We start from the raw sequence: 14781 nt of genomic DNA, 5'->3' as shown, positions 1-14781 counted from the left end.
ACCGTGTGTCCCCTCGGAAACCCGTGGCAGCCAGTTCATGACCGAGTGGCTTAAATCCCGGTCGCTCACGTCCGGGCTGCACAGGGGCTCGCGGTGTCAGAGGAAGCCAGCACGTGCACTCATTTCTAATTTCTTAAGTTATTTGTGTAAGAGATCTGGAAAATTGTATTTTCTTCTAGGAAAATTTCATGAGTGATATTTTGGTATATAATCAACAACGATGCAAAATGTATATGCTCATACACTTGATGAAGAGGAAGGAGGATGAGGAAGAGGAGAGGGTGACAGAGCCGATAACATCAAGGACACATCAGAGAAGCCAAAGGCAGCCCGAGTCCCCGCTGTGGCTGTCAGCGGGCAGGGGCCGGTCCCCACACGGTCAGGCGAAGCCCCCCTCCAAGCCCCCCTCCAGGCCCGCAGGCAGACACACCCCATCCCACCAGGAAGGTGGGTCTCAGTGGGAGGGGGAGCTGGGTCTCCTCGTCTCTTTTAATCGACCACTTTGTAAAGGTGTGAAACGCACCCATTTGAAGATTAAAATTGGATTCCTTTTGGCAAATGTGGAACCACTTCTAGAGTCAAGAACAGGTCCTTCATCCGAAATGCCTCTGTGGCCTCTCCCGTCAGTCCCCTCCCCCTCTCCCCGCCGCCCCCCCACCCCCACCCCAGCCTCCAGCAGCCGCTGAGTCATTCCTGTGCCTGTTTTACTTTTTCCAGAAAGCATAGGGACAGCGCCTTTTTGTGTCTGGCTGCCTCGGGGTGGGACAGTTGCTAAGCCCCACCCACACGGTGGCAGGAGCCTCTAGTCTGTTCCTCCATCGCTGAGCGTCCGTTGTGTGGGACGTGCAACTCGTTTGTCCGGCCGTCAGCTGATGGGCATCGGGCTCGCGTCCAGTTTGGGGCCGATTGTGAATGAAGCTGCCTTCAGGTTGTCGCTGAGACATGTTCTCTTCTCTCTCAGGTAGGCACCCTGGGGCGACATCGCTGAGTCCTGGGTAAGTGTGGGCTTCGCTTTGGAAGAAACTGCCAAGCCGTTTCCAGAATGGCTGGACCATTTTGCGTCCCCACCAACTAGGTATAAAAGTCCAGCTGCAGAGCGCTGTGACAGAAACAAAAAGCACACAGGAAGTAGCGAGTGTGGACAGGAACGCGGGGGACCTGGAACTCTGCCCGGCGGTGGCGGGAGCATACAACAGCACAGCTGCTCTGGCTGAGTTTGGTGATTCCTCAGCAAGTAAAATGCAGAGCGACCACAGGAGCCAGCGACGCCACTCCTGGGAACACACCAAAGGAACTGAAAACAGGCGTGCAAACAGAAGTATTCACGGCAGCATTATTCACGACTGCCAAGATGTGGGAGTGACCCAAACGCCTGTCAGCGGACGAACAGATAAACAATGTGGTGTGGCCACGCGATGGAATATTATTCAGTCATGAAAAGGAATGGAGTACTGATACGTTCTATGACATGGGTGGGTCTTGAAAACATGCCAAATAAAATGAGGCAGGAGAGAATTGCATACCGCACGGCTCCACTGATATGAAATAGTCACACTAGGCAAATCCGTACAGAAACCAGGAGCAGACCAAACACTGGGGGCTGAGAGAAGGGGGTCTGTCCATCACATTTTTCATTTTCTGGATTTTATGATGCTGTGAAATCTTAGGGTCAAAAGAGGGTCGGCCTTCCCAGAGTTGCCTGGTTCCTGGAGACGGCTAACAGCGGCCCGAGACCACGCCCCTGCTGTGCAGACTGACCAATCGTATCCCACACAGCTCACGCCCTTGGGCTCCGCTGGCCGGGACACACGCCTCTGCCCCAGCCACCCCAGGGCTGGCTACTGACCACTAGGGACCCCCTTCCAGCCCAGAGTCCCCTGGAAGCATTAACCTGCCCACCTGCCCTCTCCTGCAAAAACCAGCAGAAAGTTGTTGCCCACGGGCCCGCTCCTGTCCCCTGACCACGCCCGGCGTGTCCCCGCATGCCCTGCCTCCTGTTTCCACGGCCCTGTCAGCATAAAAACGTCCTCTTCAAAGGACAGTCGTTTCTGTCTCTGCGTGCCTTACTACGGCTGATTAAAACAAATCCCAGGTACCGTTTCAAACAGCAGGAATGGAAAGTGACTATCCACTGCGTACAGGGTCGCCGTCTGAGGTGATAAAAGTGCCTTGGAATTAAGCAGCGGTGATGGCCGCACAACATTGGGAATGTGCTCACTGTCCCAGCGGCGGGTGCCGTGTTCTGTGTGTGTATTAATCAGAGCTCCGCAGGGAAACGGAACCAGTGGGGGAGAGAGAGACAGAGACGGGGAGAGGGGCAGGGGTACAGGTCGGAGGACAGGCCGAGGCAGAGTAAGAAGAGACTTATTATGAGGAATTGGCGAACATGATTATGGAGGTTCAGAAACAGCCCAGTCTGCCTTCTGCCAGCCAGAGACCCAGGAAAGCTGGTGGTGTGCTGTGCTTTCCGTCCAAAGGCAGGTGACCGATGGCCCAGGGCAGCAGGCAGACAAGAAGTAAAAGGAGTGAATCCCTCCTTCCCCCGCCTTTTTTGTTCTTAGCAGACTGGAGGAAGCCCACGCACGTGGGGAGGTGTCTACTTTTCTGACTCCTTCAAGTCAAGGGCTGAGCTCACCTGGAAACACCCAGAAATAATGTTTAATCTGGGGACCCCTCGACACAGCCAGGGTGACACAGAAAACTGATCATCACAGGGTCTTTTGCCACAACAGCACCAAAAAAGAAACATAAAAATCCTTTTGTCTACATCCTCGTGAACGCTTGTGATGCTCACTCTCGCATTTAGCCACACTGGCCGGCACAGTCTCTCCCTGAGGCTTAATTTATGTTCTTAATGACAAATGATGTTGGCTTTTTCTCTTCCAAACATCACTTTTATTTGAAGCAGTATTGACTATGTTCTCTATGCTGAACTTCACATTCCAGGGACTGCTTCTAGATCTAGCAGTCTGTACTTCTCAACCCCTCCCCCTTCCCATCCTCTCAACCCCTCCCCCCTGACAACCATCAGTTTGTTCTCTGTATCTAGGAGTTTGCTTCTGTTTTGTTCATTCGTTTTGCTTTTTAGTTTCTACCAGTGATATCAGATGCCGTTTGTCACTTTCTGTCTGACTTTTGTCACTCGGTACGATATCTTCTAGGTCCATGCATGTTGTCACAAAGGGCACGATTTTGTTCTTTGCTGCCGTACGATGGATCTGCTCCATCATTTTTTACCAATTCTTTACTCTTTGGCATTACAAGGATTTCCAGACTTGATGGGTGTCTTTCAATTATTTATTGGCCATTTGTCGGTCTTTGGTGAAGTGTCTGTTCAGATATGTTTTCCGATTCCTTATTGGGTCATTTGTGCCCTTCTTGTTGATCATAAGAATTTTTTTGAGACTTCTGGCCAAGATGGAGGCCTAGACAGACACGCTGCATCTCCCTCCACAACTAAGAAGGAAAACAACTACCTCAGAACTAGAGACAACCAGAAGTTCCAGAAAACTGAGCTGCACAGAAGTCCAACAAATGAAAATATAAAGAAGAAATACTCACCCAGACAGGTAGGAGGGGTGGAGCCAGGGTGGAGAGGACGCGGTGTGGTGGCGGCAGTGTCAGGCCAGTGGAAAGCACAGTCACATGTTTTAAAAAGTCGGGAGGGACACCTGGGGAGCGCTGCCAGCACCAGATCAGACCACAAAGCTCACAGTCCCAGCGCCGGGGAAAATCAAGCCTCATTGCTTCTGACTGTGCAAACCAGTGGGGGTTGGGGTGGAGGCAGAAACTGCCGGTCTCTCAGCAGAGTCCGCTTGTTTAAAGGGCCCCCACGGTCCTAGAATGTCCGTAGACCCACCCACTCTGGGAACGATGGCCAGGGCAATAGCTAGAGGGGGGCCAGTCCCATACGGAAGTGGGAGAAGTGCCTGGAAAAGGGGCGAGTGCTGAGCAAGCAGCATTGTTCCCTCTCAGACCCCTCCCCCACACACAGTGCCACAGCGTGGTGAAATGGGTCGCCCTGTACTGATGAATCCCTAAGGCTCCACCCCTTACAATGTAACAGGTGTGACAGCTTTACCTAAGACACAGAGGCAAACACACACATGAGCCTGTCAAGATGAGGAGACAGAGAAGTATGGCCAAAAGGGGGAATGGATCAAACTTCCAGTGGGAGAACTAAGTGACGAGGAGATAGCCAACCTCACAGACAAGGAGATAGACAATCTCACAGATGCAGAGTTCAAAACACTGGTGATAAAGATGCTCACAGGCTTGACAGATAGGCTTGAGTACAGCAAACGCATAAGGGAAGAAGTGAAGGCTATGCTAAGTGAAACAAAGGAAAATCCACACAAAATCAATGGTGAAGGGAAGGAAACCAGTGCTCAAATCAATGATTTGGAACATAAGGAATGAAAAAACAGTCAACCAGTACAGAATGAGGAAACAAGAATTGAAAAAAATGAGGAGAGGCTTAGGAAGCTCTGGGACAACTTTAAACGTGCCAACATCCGAACCATAGGGGAAGCAGAAGGAGAAGAGGAAGAGCAAGAAATAAAAAGCTTATGTGAAAAAAGAATGAAGAAATACTCTCCAAATTTGGCAAAGGAAATAGACATACAAGTCCAGGAAGCACAGAGAGTCCCAAACAAGCTAGACCCAAAGAGGACCACACCAAGACACATCATAATTAAAATGTCAAAGGTTAAGGATAAAGAGAGAATCTTAAAAGCAGCAAGAGAATAGCAGAGAGTTACCTATAAAGGGCTGCCTATAAGACCCTCAGCTGATTTCTCAAAAGAAACTTTGCAGGCAAGAATGTACTGGCAAGAAGTATTCAAAGTGAGGAAAATCGAGGACCTACAACCAAGATTACTCTATCCAGCAAAGCTATTATTTAAGATGAAGGGCAGATAAAGTGCTTCCCAGACAAGGTAAAGCTAAAGGAGTTCATCATCACCAAACCATTATTATATGAAATGTCAAAGGGACTTACTTAAGAAAAAGAAGATCAAAACTATGGATATTAAAGTGACAACAAACTCACAACTATCAACAACTGAATCTAAAAAATGAAAACAAAACCCAACTAAGCAAACCAGAACAGGAACAGAATCACAGCTGTGGGGATCATCTGGAGGGTTATCAGCTGGGAGGTGGGAGGGGGAGAAATGGGGAAATGGTGCAGGGATTAGAAGCCTAATCAGTTGGTACAAAATAGACAGGGGGAAGGTAAGAATAATATAGAAAAGGGTGAAGCCAAAGACCTTATATGCACAACCCATGGACATGAACTAAGGGAGGTTTAGCTGCTGGAGGGAAGGGGGCACTGGGCAGAGGGGAGCAAAGGGAAGAAAATTGGGACAGCTGTAACAGCATAATCAATAAAATATACTTAAGGCGCAGGCTCCAGGAGTTAGGATTCGCACACAGCTTTTGGGGGCCATGATTCAACCTGACACACCCACGTTCTTTCTCGACCGATTTTACAGTAACTACCACTTCCCGTTGCCACCAAACGTGAAATGGTCCACGTGCCCCCCACCCCACCCCAGGGGCTCCGCATTCTGCGGGGTTCAGTTCGCCTGCTGCCTGTGACCTCAGCTCTCTAAGGGACTCCAGGAAAGTTACAATCTTGTAGCTCTTCCAGCTCCTCACGGCCAGAGTGGGAGCGACGTGCGCCCGCGGCCCAGGCAGAAACAGAGCTGTGCCGACCGCGTCTCGAAAGCCTTTCCTCGCGGAGGCCTCCCCGCGGCCGTCACCCCACCGGCCCCGGCTCCAAGCCGGGAGGACGAGTGGCGTGGCTGCCTCACCGGCCCCTGGCCCTGGTCAGCGGGAGCATCTGCATGGTCTTCGGGTCATTATTCACGACGAAAGCTTCAGGTCTCTAGCCTCTGTGAGCCACTTTGTCAGAATAATTCTGCTCGTCATTCCAGTCTTAGGGGAAACTAATTTATAAATTCTAAAAGGTGGGGTGACTGGGGGTTTCCTAGAAAAGCTCAGTACCTTCAGGACGTCCTCTCTGAACACCGTCCCCTGCTCGGGAGGATGTGGAGAGTCGTGGGTGCCCTGCCCGTGCTGCGCGTGAGCCTGGCGCATCCAGAGACGCTGCCCCTCGCTCACGGCATCCAGAGCTTGCACCCTAGGTAGAGGGACTCACACAGCCCGTCGGGAAGGTGACAGCACCCCATTACTCTCAGAAGTGTCACTTTGGACAATAAAGTAAACAGTCACCCTCCTCCTAGGGATCAGCACAGCCAGGCGTCCTGGTGCACCGAGCATCTCAGCCCCTGATCAGCTCTGGTGTCTCTCCTGACCTCTAACCCCTGACCCCTGACCCCTGACCGCTGGCTTGGCCTCACTTCTGCCTGAGCCATGAGGGCTCATCCTTGGGCACTGACCCTCATCCTCTGAGCCCCGATGCTGTACCCAGCCCCCGCCCCTCCTGCCCCCGTGTTGGCTCAGGCCAGGGCTTCCCCCGACCTCGGCCTGGGAGGGTCAGCGCCACCACAAAGGAGCCAGAGCCCAGAAAGCAGGATGCTCCCAGCCGGAGCCTGCGTCAGGGGCGGCAGCTGGCCCACGCAGCTGGATTTGCCTCGAGTCCGTCCTGTTCGGGGTCAGGAGCACAGAGCGGAAGGGCACCTCTGGGCTGGGACTCTGAGACCCAGCAGACAGTGATGTGGCCCCTTCCTTCCAGATGAACAGAGAGCAGCGGCTGGTGCTCACGCTGCTCCTCCCGCCTCCATCTTCTCTCCGTCCCAATGCTTCTTACCTTCTTCAGGGAACTATTTCCTGCCACGCACGTTTCTCCCTCGACTTTCTCTCCTTTGATTCCGTGCGGCGGTGTCCCCCTCCTGCTCCCTGCAGGGGAGGGAGCCGGGCCTGGAGGGGCGGCCCAGCGCGCCGGAGCACGCAGGCACGCAACCTTTGATCTCCCCGCTGCCACATGGCGCATTAATCATACTTACAAACCCGCATTGTCTGTGGCTTACATCATGGAGCGCGGCCGTGTGAAGAGCCTGGATCTGAGGAACACATGAAACGGGGAATGCGCGTTGTCAGGTTGATTTAGGCTTGGAGGGCTCCGCAGGAAATTGTTGGCATCGTGAATCACGGGCTGAGGGTCTCGCGTCCCAGGCATGGGGCTCCGGCGCAGTATCGGGGGTCTCCCCCACCGCGGCTCCTTCTGGTCGTCAGGGAAAACGCCTCCTTTCCGGGGAAAGGGCGTTGCGGTGCTTCTTTGATCTCTAAGACATGGTTATTTTTTAGAGGAGGTTGGGTTCACAGCAGAACTGCGAGGAGGACCCAGAGACCCCCGTTAGCCTCTGCCCGCGCCCACGCACAGCCTCCCCCAGGATCCATAAGCATTGCCGTTCAGGACCCACGTGGCCGTGTCATCGCCCCCCAGAGGCCGCAGTCCACGCAGGGTTCGCTCTTAGAGCTGCACGTTCTGTCGATGTGGACAAGCGCAGGGGCCACGTGCCCATCATTATGGTGCCACACGCAGTGGTGCCACCGCCCTGAGAGTCCCCTCCCGCAGCACAGGGGGCCACGGTTGTCTCACTGTCCCCATCGTTCCGCTTTCTCCAGAGCGTCCCAGGCGGGAACCACAGCGGCGTGTGCGGCCTTGCGGGGTGGGGGGCTTCTTCCACTTAGTGGTGTGCGTGCAAGGTGCCTCCAGGTCTTTCGTGGCTTCAGAGCTCATTCTTTTTCAGGGCTGAATAGTATTCCACAGTCTGGAGGGGCCACAGTGTATCCACCCATCACCTGCTGAGGGGCCGCTCGGTGCTTCCAGGCTTGGCCATTCTGAATAAGCTGCTACAAATGTCCACGTGCCAGCTTCTGTGTGAACCTAAGCTTCCAGCTCTGCCGGGTGAGTGCCGAGGAGCGTGTGTGCCGGGTCGGGTGGTGGGGGCAGGTCTGTCTACCTCTCACGTCGCCTCTGTCCCCTGTGCTAGCCAGGACCCTGGCCCTCTGGCATCTGAGACAGTGAAGTCACCATGAAAAGGAAAGACGGGCAGCTGGGCCTCAGCTGCATCCAGACCACCACTGTGACAGGCAGGCAGGGCGGTCACCTGGGCGCAGTCACTCAGCCTTTTGTAGGTTCGGTTTCTTCTCTAAAAGGTTTATTTTTATGCTTTTCATTACCATTTACCCCCCTTATGCCCTCCTCACCGCTCCCCCCGCCCCGCCCAGCAGGCGCCACGCTCTTGTCTGTGTCCACGAGCCCTTTTGCCTCTTTGCTCGGTCCCTCCGCCCCACCCCCCGCCCCAGAGCTGTCACTCAAGACAAGCTGGGACGCGGGTCCCCTTGGGTGGCGGCTCTTGCATGAAACCCCGCGTAATAGCAGCACAGCCACACCACAGCACGAGTTGTATTCCATGTCATTAACCACAAATTAGCAGTGTTAACACCCAGTCCCTATGACCCCACTCACTTCCCCAGGTAAGCCGGGATTAACTACACGTGGGGTGAAAATAAGTCAGTTACAGCACAGGCCAGTAATCTATTTTTTTGCTAACTACCATTACGTACAGACGACAAAAGTAACCAAGACGCAGATTTTAAATAGAAGCTTTTTGTGGGGAAGATGGGAACACGGGGCAGGAAGAGAGAAACAGCATGAAGTCCCACTCAGACGTGAGCTACAGAGCATGACAACGAGGAGAAACGCAAAGAATTTGGGGGGGAAATGCTCTAACAAACACCGGGGGTCTTCAGAGTGAGATGTTCTCATCTTTGAAACAAGAACAAGATAATGTGAAAAGGGACAGGGAATAAAAGTGAAATAACAATAAAAAGAACGGTAACAGCACATGTTCCGTGAGATACACATTTCAGCAGGACGTTTGGGAGATGAAAGTCGAGAACGTCCCTGAAGAAAACAGAGCCGTGTGACGTCGGAGAAAGCGCTCCGAGAAGAGCCGGGATCTGCCGGGGCGGCCCGGGGTAGCCCTGCCGCCGGCTGTGGCTGGGTGACTGGCCACCCCACCATCCCCTGTGGGCAGCTGCTCACCACCGCCGCCGGTCAGTGGGACCCCAGACGCGACCATGTCTCCCCTCTCCGTGGTGGTCGGCTTCCTTTGCCAACGAGCTTTACCTGAAGCCTGACACCCCAGGGAAGATTCACGGGGGACACGCGTGTTCTTGTTTGCCCGGCCCACGATTCTGTCTCCAACTTCCTCTCAACTCCTTGTCATCGGCCCCCCGCTGGCCTGGAGTCAAGGACCGGAGGGTTCTCTCGGGCTCACCTCTTCAGAAGGGAAACCTGCATCTGGCCGGGGACCACAGTGGCCCAGACGGTGGCTGAGAGACACGCCAGGAGCGAGGTGCTCGGGTCCCAGCCCCACGTCAGGGGCCTCGTACAGGCGTGGCGTCGGGCCACCTGGGCCCCGCGTTGTGCGCATGGGCACCGAGGCAGCACTCAGCCACCCCTCACTCCGCTTCGTGGGGTCCCAGCACAGTGGTGCCCCGGCAGGAGGAGCCGAGTCCACGTCCCCGGGAATGGGCACCACCTTGGAGCCCCAGGGAGAAGGAAGCGATGCTGACTCTGCCTGACGCCTGCTCAGAACTCGGGCCAACGTCGGGCTGTGGCCTCTGGGAGGCGGTTCGCTCCCCGAGAAGCCAGGTAAGCATCCGCAGCCGTCCGCCCCGCGATGCTTCAGCCCCTGTGTGCCAACTGCCCCCACTTTCCAGCCCCCTTCCGGGGAGGGCTGAGATGGGGAAACTGAGGCAGCCATGCAGCTGGAGTGTCACCCACGGGCCATGTGGACAGGCAGAGCCAGAGCCAGGACTGGAGCCAGAGAGGCTAACATGTGCGCACAGCGGACAGGTTAACGGAGTGGACAAGACCTGCTCCGGTTGGAGGGAGGGTGGGGAGGGTGGACGCTCAGGCTCCCGACGGCATGGGCCCCGTCTCTTCTGCTCAGGGTAACTCCAGAGACTACAGAACATTCTGGAAGCACAGTCTAGAGTTCCAAGGATAGGTAGAAAGTGAGGTGAGGGTCCTAGAAGCCCATGTCCCTGTACACCAGGGGCTACCCCGGCGAGGGGAGGCGACGCAGACCAGGCCGCGCTGCTGCGGCCCCCGGTGGCAGAGGGCAGCTCATCAAAGAGTGGGCCACAGGCGTCTCCCGGGAGAGACGGAGGAGGGCGCGTGCCCTGACCTCCGCGAGGGTCAGACCCCACAGAGAGAAAGCCACGTGGCGCGCCCTAGGGATGACATGGCGGTGAATGCTGAGGGCCCTGTGTGTCCCGTGGGTGCCACGTGCCCCGGGGAGACTTCTCTCTCCAGAGGGCGGGCATGCACCGGTCCCCGGAGGGGTGGCCCGTGCGTCTGAGGAGGGGACGTGGGAAGGTACTCCAGGAACAGGTGTGAGCTGCGGTTTCTCCTCGGAGACACGCACACGACTGAAGGGGTGGCAGAGCTGTCCTGGGACAACAAGCTGACCGACGTCCCCAGAAAGGAGTGTTGGTGTTGGGAGCTGAAGAGACACGGCCAGGAAGTGGGGAAGGGTCACGGGGGGGACAGAGGGGATGCTGGGCCCAAGTGTTTCAGCTTGGCCGCTTAAACATCTCGAGAACCGCTTGTGTCTGGTGGCGCTGGATGGAGGATCTGGACTAGGAAGTGCCAGGCATGGAGGCAGTGGTCCCGCAGGGACTGTGAGGGCCGGCGCAGAGGCAGGACGGGAGGGACGGGGACCCGGAGGCCACAGTGGAGGGGAGACACAGGCGGGAAGGCTCGGTCCCACCCGGGGCCCTGCCCACCTCCTGAGACCAGCGCCCGCAGCATCTTACTCCTCAGGACGGGCTGCCACCCTCCTCCTCGTGCTCATCCTCGTCACCCTCCCCGCCGCCGTCCCGTGCAGCAGGTCCCGGGGCTCCACGAGGAGGTGCGTGGAAGGAGCCCGACGCAGCGGCTGGCACTCGACCGTAAATGACACAGTGTGAGGATCACTGTTGTCAGGGGCCTCGGTGGGACCCGCCCCTCACTGGCTGTGACGTTGCAAGAGTCAGGAATGGACGTGTGGCTTGAACCGCATTTATTGGAACAAGGGGGAGACCCTGGGCAAACCCAGGAGGCGTTGCCTTCCTGCTGCCCCCACGTGAGGCAGAGGGTCTGCAGGAGTACGCTCCGCCCCGCCCACCCGTCACCCCTCCGGCTCCCCTGTCACCCGAGGGCCCGGAGAACTGGGCCACCCTGGCCAGTGCCGATGGCCTCCTCTGCCGAGAGCGGCCTCCTCCTGGACGTGTCTTCCCCCGGCTTTCAGACACATGCCCACACGTTAGCAGCAGGAGCCCGCTGCCCTGCGCGCTGGCTCGGCATCCCTGGTGCCAGGAAGGGGGGTCCTTGTACAGAGGAATTGCGCCCACTCTCAGGTCTGGGGTGTTTGCTGTCTGGTTCTGGACAGACGTGACCACGATCCAGACACAAGAACACAGTCAGAAGGAAGGGCACTGGCGTCTAAGATGCCACGCGGCTGAAATGGAAAGTCAAGAAAAAGGAAGCGCAGCGTGGAGACGGGAGCTCACGGGAGCCTCGCTGAGTTCAAAAAGCTTTAAAAGTTGTACTCGGCAGCAACGCAGGGTTTAGGGTCAGCGTCGCTGTAAGGTCGTCAGGCTGCTGTGTGCCCGCCTGTGTGCTTTTCCGTTTGATCCTCGGAGCCTCTAATGACAGCAGCACTCTCGGAGTTCAAAATCAAAGTTGAGGATGGAGAGAAGGAAGACAGCGCGTGAAAAAAAGGACGGAGACCCGGGGAACGCTGATTCCGCCCTGTCAGAAGGGAGGAGATGTGGGCACGGCCGCTTCTTGCAGAGCTGAGACAATCACGGCAGAAATAGAAACACATTTGTTCATCTGGTTTCAGCCATCTGCCCGTCGGCACATCCGTGCTTTGTCTCCGTGGCAACTGCGCATCACGCTCTGTGCCTGCGCTTCCCCTCCACCCCACGTCCAGAAATATTTGAGAAGATCCAGCAGATGTGGTTCGATCTCTGCTTCTCTTTGTAATTCAAATGAGGGGGGAAAGCAACAGTTGAGAGAAATGGTTTTAATTAGCAAATAAAGTCACGTCCTATCCTCGCAGACCAGTAGATCTGAAGCTGATGTGCCAGGAGCCTCGCTCAGCCCTGCAGTGTTCCCTAAGACACGGCTGTGGAAAACGCTCCTCTGCCTTCAAACAGGGACCCGGGCTGTGTGCGAGGCCAGCGGCCGGGGACCCCAGAGGGCTCGGAGCGGCAGACGCCTGCCCTCGGTGTAGACATCACGTGAAATGAGAACCAGAACCAGGCGCCTTCTTCATGAATCACTCGCGCCCAGATGTGGCAGAGTTAACCGGGGGACTTTCCTGTTCTGACTTCCCGATGAATTTAAAAAACAAAACGACGCTTTTCCCGTGGGAGTGTGTCTGTCTGCCTTTGGAGACGGTGACCATTCCTGCTACGTGGAGGTGGAGCTGGGAAGTGGGGACCCAGGCAGGCCAGCAGCCCAGCCCGTGGGAGTCGGCCCAGCCCTGGGACGGGCCTGGGACACACAAACCAGGAACGTAAAACCCCAGAGAAGACAGCGCAGCCCTAGCAGGAGCTGATAGAGAATTGGCGTTTGGTTCTAGACGTGGACTTGGGACACGTGCTACCTTCTCAATGACTGGGCCTCAGTGTGGGGTGCAGGGAGACCCCAAAAAGATATGTCCACGTCCTAATCCCTGCAACGGGTGACTGTGGCCTTATTTGAAAAAGAGGACTGACTTTGCAGATGTAATGAAGTGAAGGCTCTCAAGACAGGATCACCCTGGACGGGCCCCAAATCCAGCGACGAGTGTCCTGGAAGGAAGCAGAAGGGGAGAAGCCGTGTGACGATGCAGACAGAGAGCAGAGTGACGCAGCCACAGCAGAGGGACACTTGGGGCTCCCGAGGCTGGAAAAGGCAGGAGGGGCTCCCTTGGGGCCGTCGGGGCAGCAGGCCCTGCGGACACCTTGGTTTTGGACTTCTGGCCTCTGTTGTTTGAAGACGCCCAGCTGGCCGCTTGGTCAGAGCAGACCTGGGAAACCGGGGGCCCGACAGTCCTGGCAAACGGGGCAACGGGAGCACTGGGGTTGCCTTCTGGCACCTGGACCCACGGAGCAGCGGGGGACGGAGGGACTGGGCCTGGAGCGGGTCAGTGCTGTGCCCCTCTTCCCTCCAGGCAGCATCCAGGCCCTGTGACGGCAGAGACGGGGAGGACTGCCCTGGTCACTGCCCTGCCGGCCCTGGGAGGAAGGGCCAGCACATACGTCACCAGGGGGCTCCGCTGAGGCCGCGTCCACAGCCCAGAGCAGGCGGGCCTGCGGCCTCTGCCACCCCAGAGAGCAGACGGTGGCTTGTCAAGTTTAGGGCCCCAGAAGTTGGGTCTGGATTCCTGTCCAGAGCGGATGAGCCTTCTAGATTGTTCCCAGGCTCAAATTATGTGCAGACCCTTTAAAATCACACAGCTGAAGGTCGGCGGGATGCCAGCCTTGCAAATGTGGGGGTTCAAGCCAGAACTCAAGCTCCTGCGCTGAAGTCACGCTGTCCCGGCCGCTTCCATGTGAATTCGGCTAAAGCGGGGCTCTGACCACCAGGGAAACCAGTCCCCTAACACAGAGCTGCGCGTCAGCGGGGGGGCCCGGCACCCACACGTCAGCGGGGAGGCCCGGCACCCAGGCGGGCTCTCCCAGGACTTCAGGTGGTACCTTTCGGAACTTGAAAGCAGGACCACCCCCAGCAAGTGAGGGGAAGGCCTCATGCCGGGTCTGACCACCATGCACCCCAAGGCCCACAGGAGAAAGGCGTGTGTCTCTTCGCAAAGCCCCAAAGGCCACCGCGTGGGCAGCCACAATTCAGGTCCAGGGCACCTCGTGTCCAAGGAGTGGACTGGCCCATTCGGAATTTACAGTGTTCTCGGGGGTCTGGCCATGCAGCCCTCAAAGCTCGTGGCAGTCACTGAGAGGCGTTTCTGCCTTAGGTGAGCTTTTAATGTGGGATAGGGAGACGTGCAGAGTGGACGTCGTATGAGATCTGTTTAAAATAAAAATGTGATCCAAGCCCATGGATGCTTGAGAAATACAGTAACTAAAATATGAAAATGAAATATGAAAGGAGACGCAGCAGATGAAGTGAGCCGCGCAATGGGGAAGGCAGAGAAGAGAACCAGTGAACGTGGACAGAGAGCGGCAGAAATTACCCCGTCTGAGCAACAGAGAGAAAATGGACTGAAAAAAGGCGCACACCTCAGAGCCCCGAGACCAGCGGGGTCGCCACGGAAGCCATCGCACTCCCGGGGAAAAGGAGGAGAGGGAGCCCGAAGCCATATTCAAAGAAAGAATGGCAGAATGTTTCCCAAATGTGGCAAAAGACATAAACCTACAGATTCAAGAAGCCGAGCAAAGCCCATATAAAATAAGTTCAAAGAACACATCCTAATCAAACTCCAGGAAATGAAAGACAAAGCGGAAATCTTGAAATCAGTGCGAAAGACATGAGGCTCACCTGGGGAACGACAGTCTGTCTGAGTGACCGTGGCATCCGACAGAGACCACAGGGCCAGAGGGCACTTTCTCGGTGCTGAGGTGAAGGCACTGAAAGCCTGGATTCCTTGCCCCGGAAAGCTGTGCTCCAGGGGTGCAGGGGAACCGAAGGCGGGCCCAGACGAAGGGAAGCTGAGCCAACCCCCTGCCAGCAGCCACGTCCCGGCCAGAACAGGAACAAAAGGCCTGGGAACTTCAGAAGCAAGAGCAGCAACGTGGGCCCTTCGTGGCCAC

Source organism: Furipterus horrens, unplaced genomic scaffold (assembly GCF_987537825.1).
Source record: "Furipterus horrens unplaced genomic scaffold, mFurHor1.1.pri manual_scaffold_1, whole genome shotgun sequence".
In the NCBI taxonomy this organism is placed as follows: Eukaryota; Metazoa; Chordata; class Mammalia; order Chiroptera; family Furipteridae; genus Furipterus; species Furipterus horrens.
The sequence above is the reverse complement of the archived record's forward strand: the minus strand, read 5'-3'. Positions refer to the sequence as shown.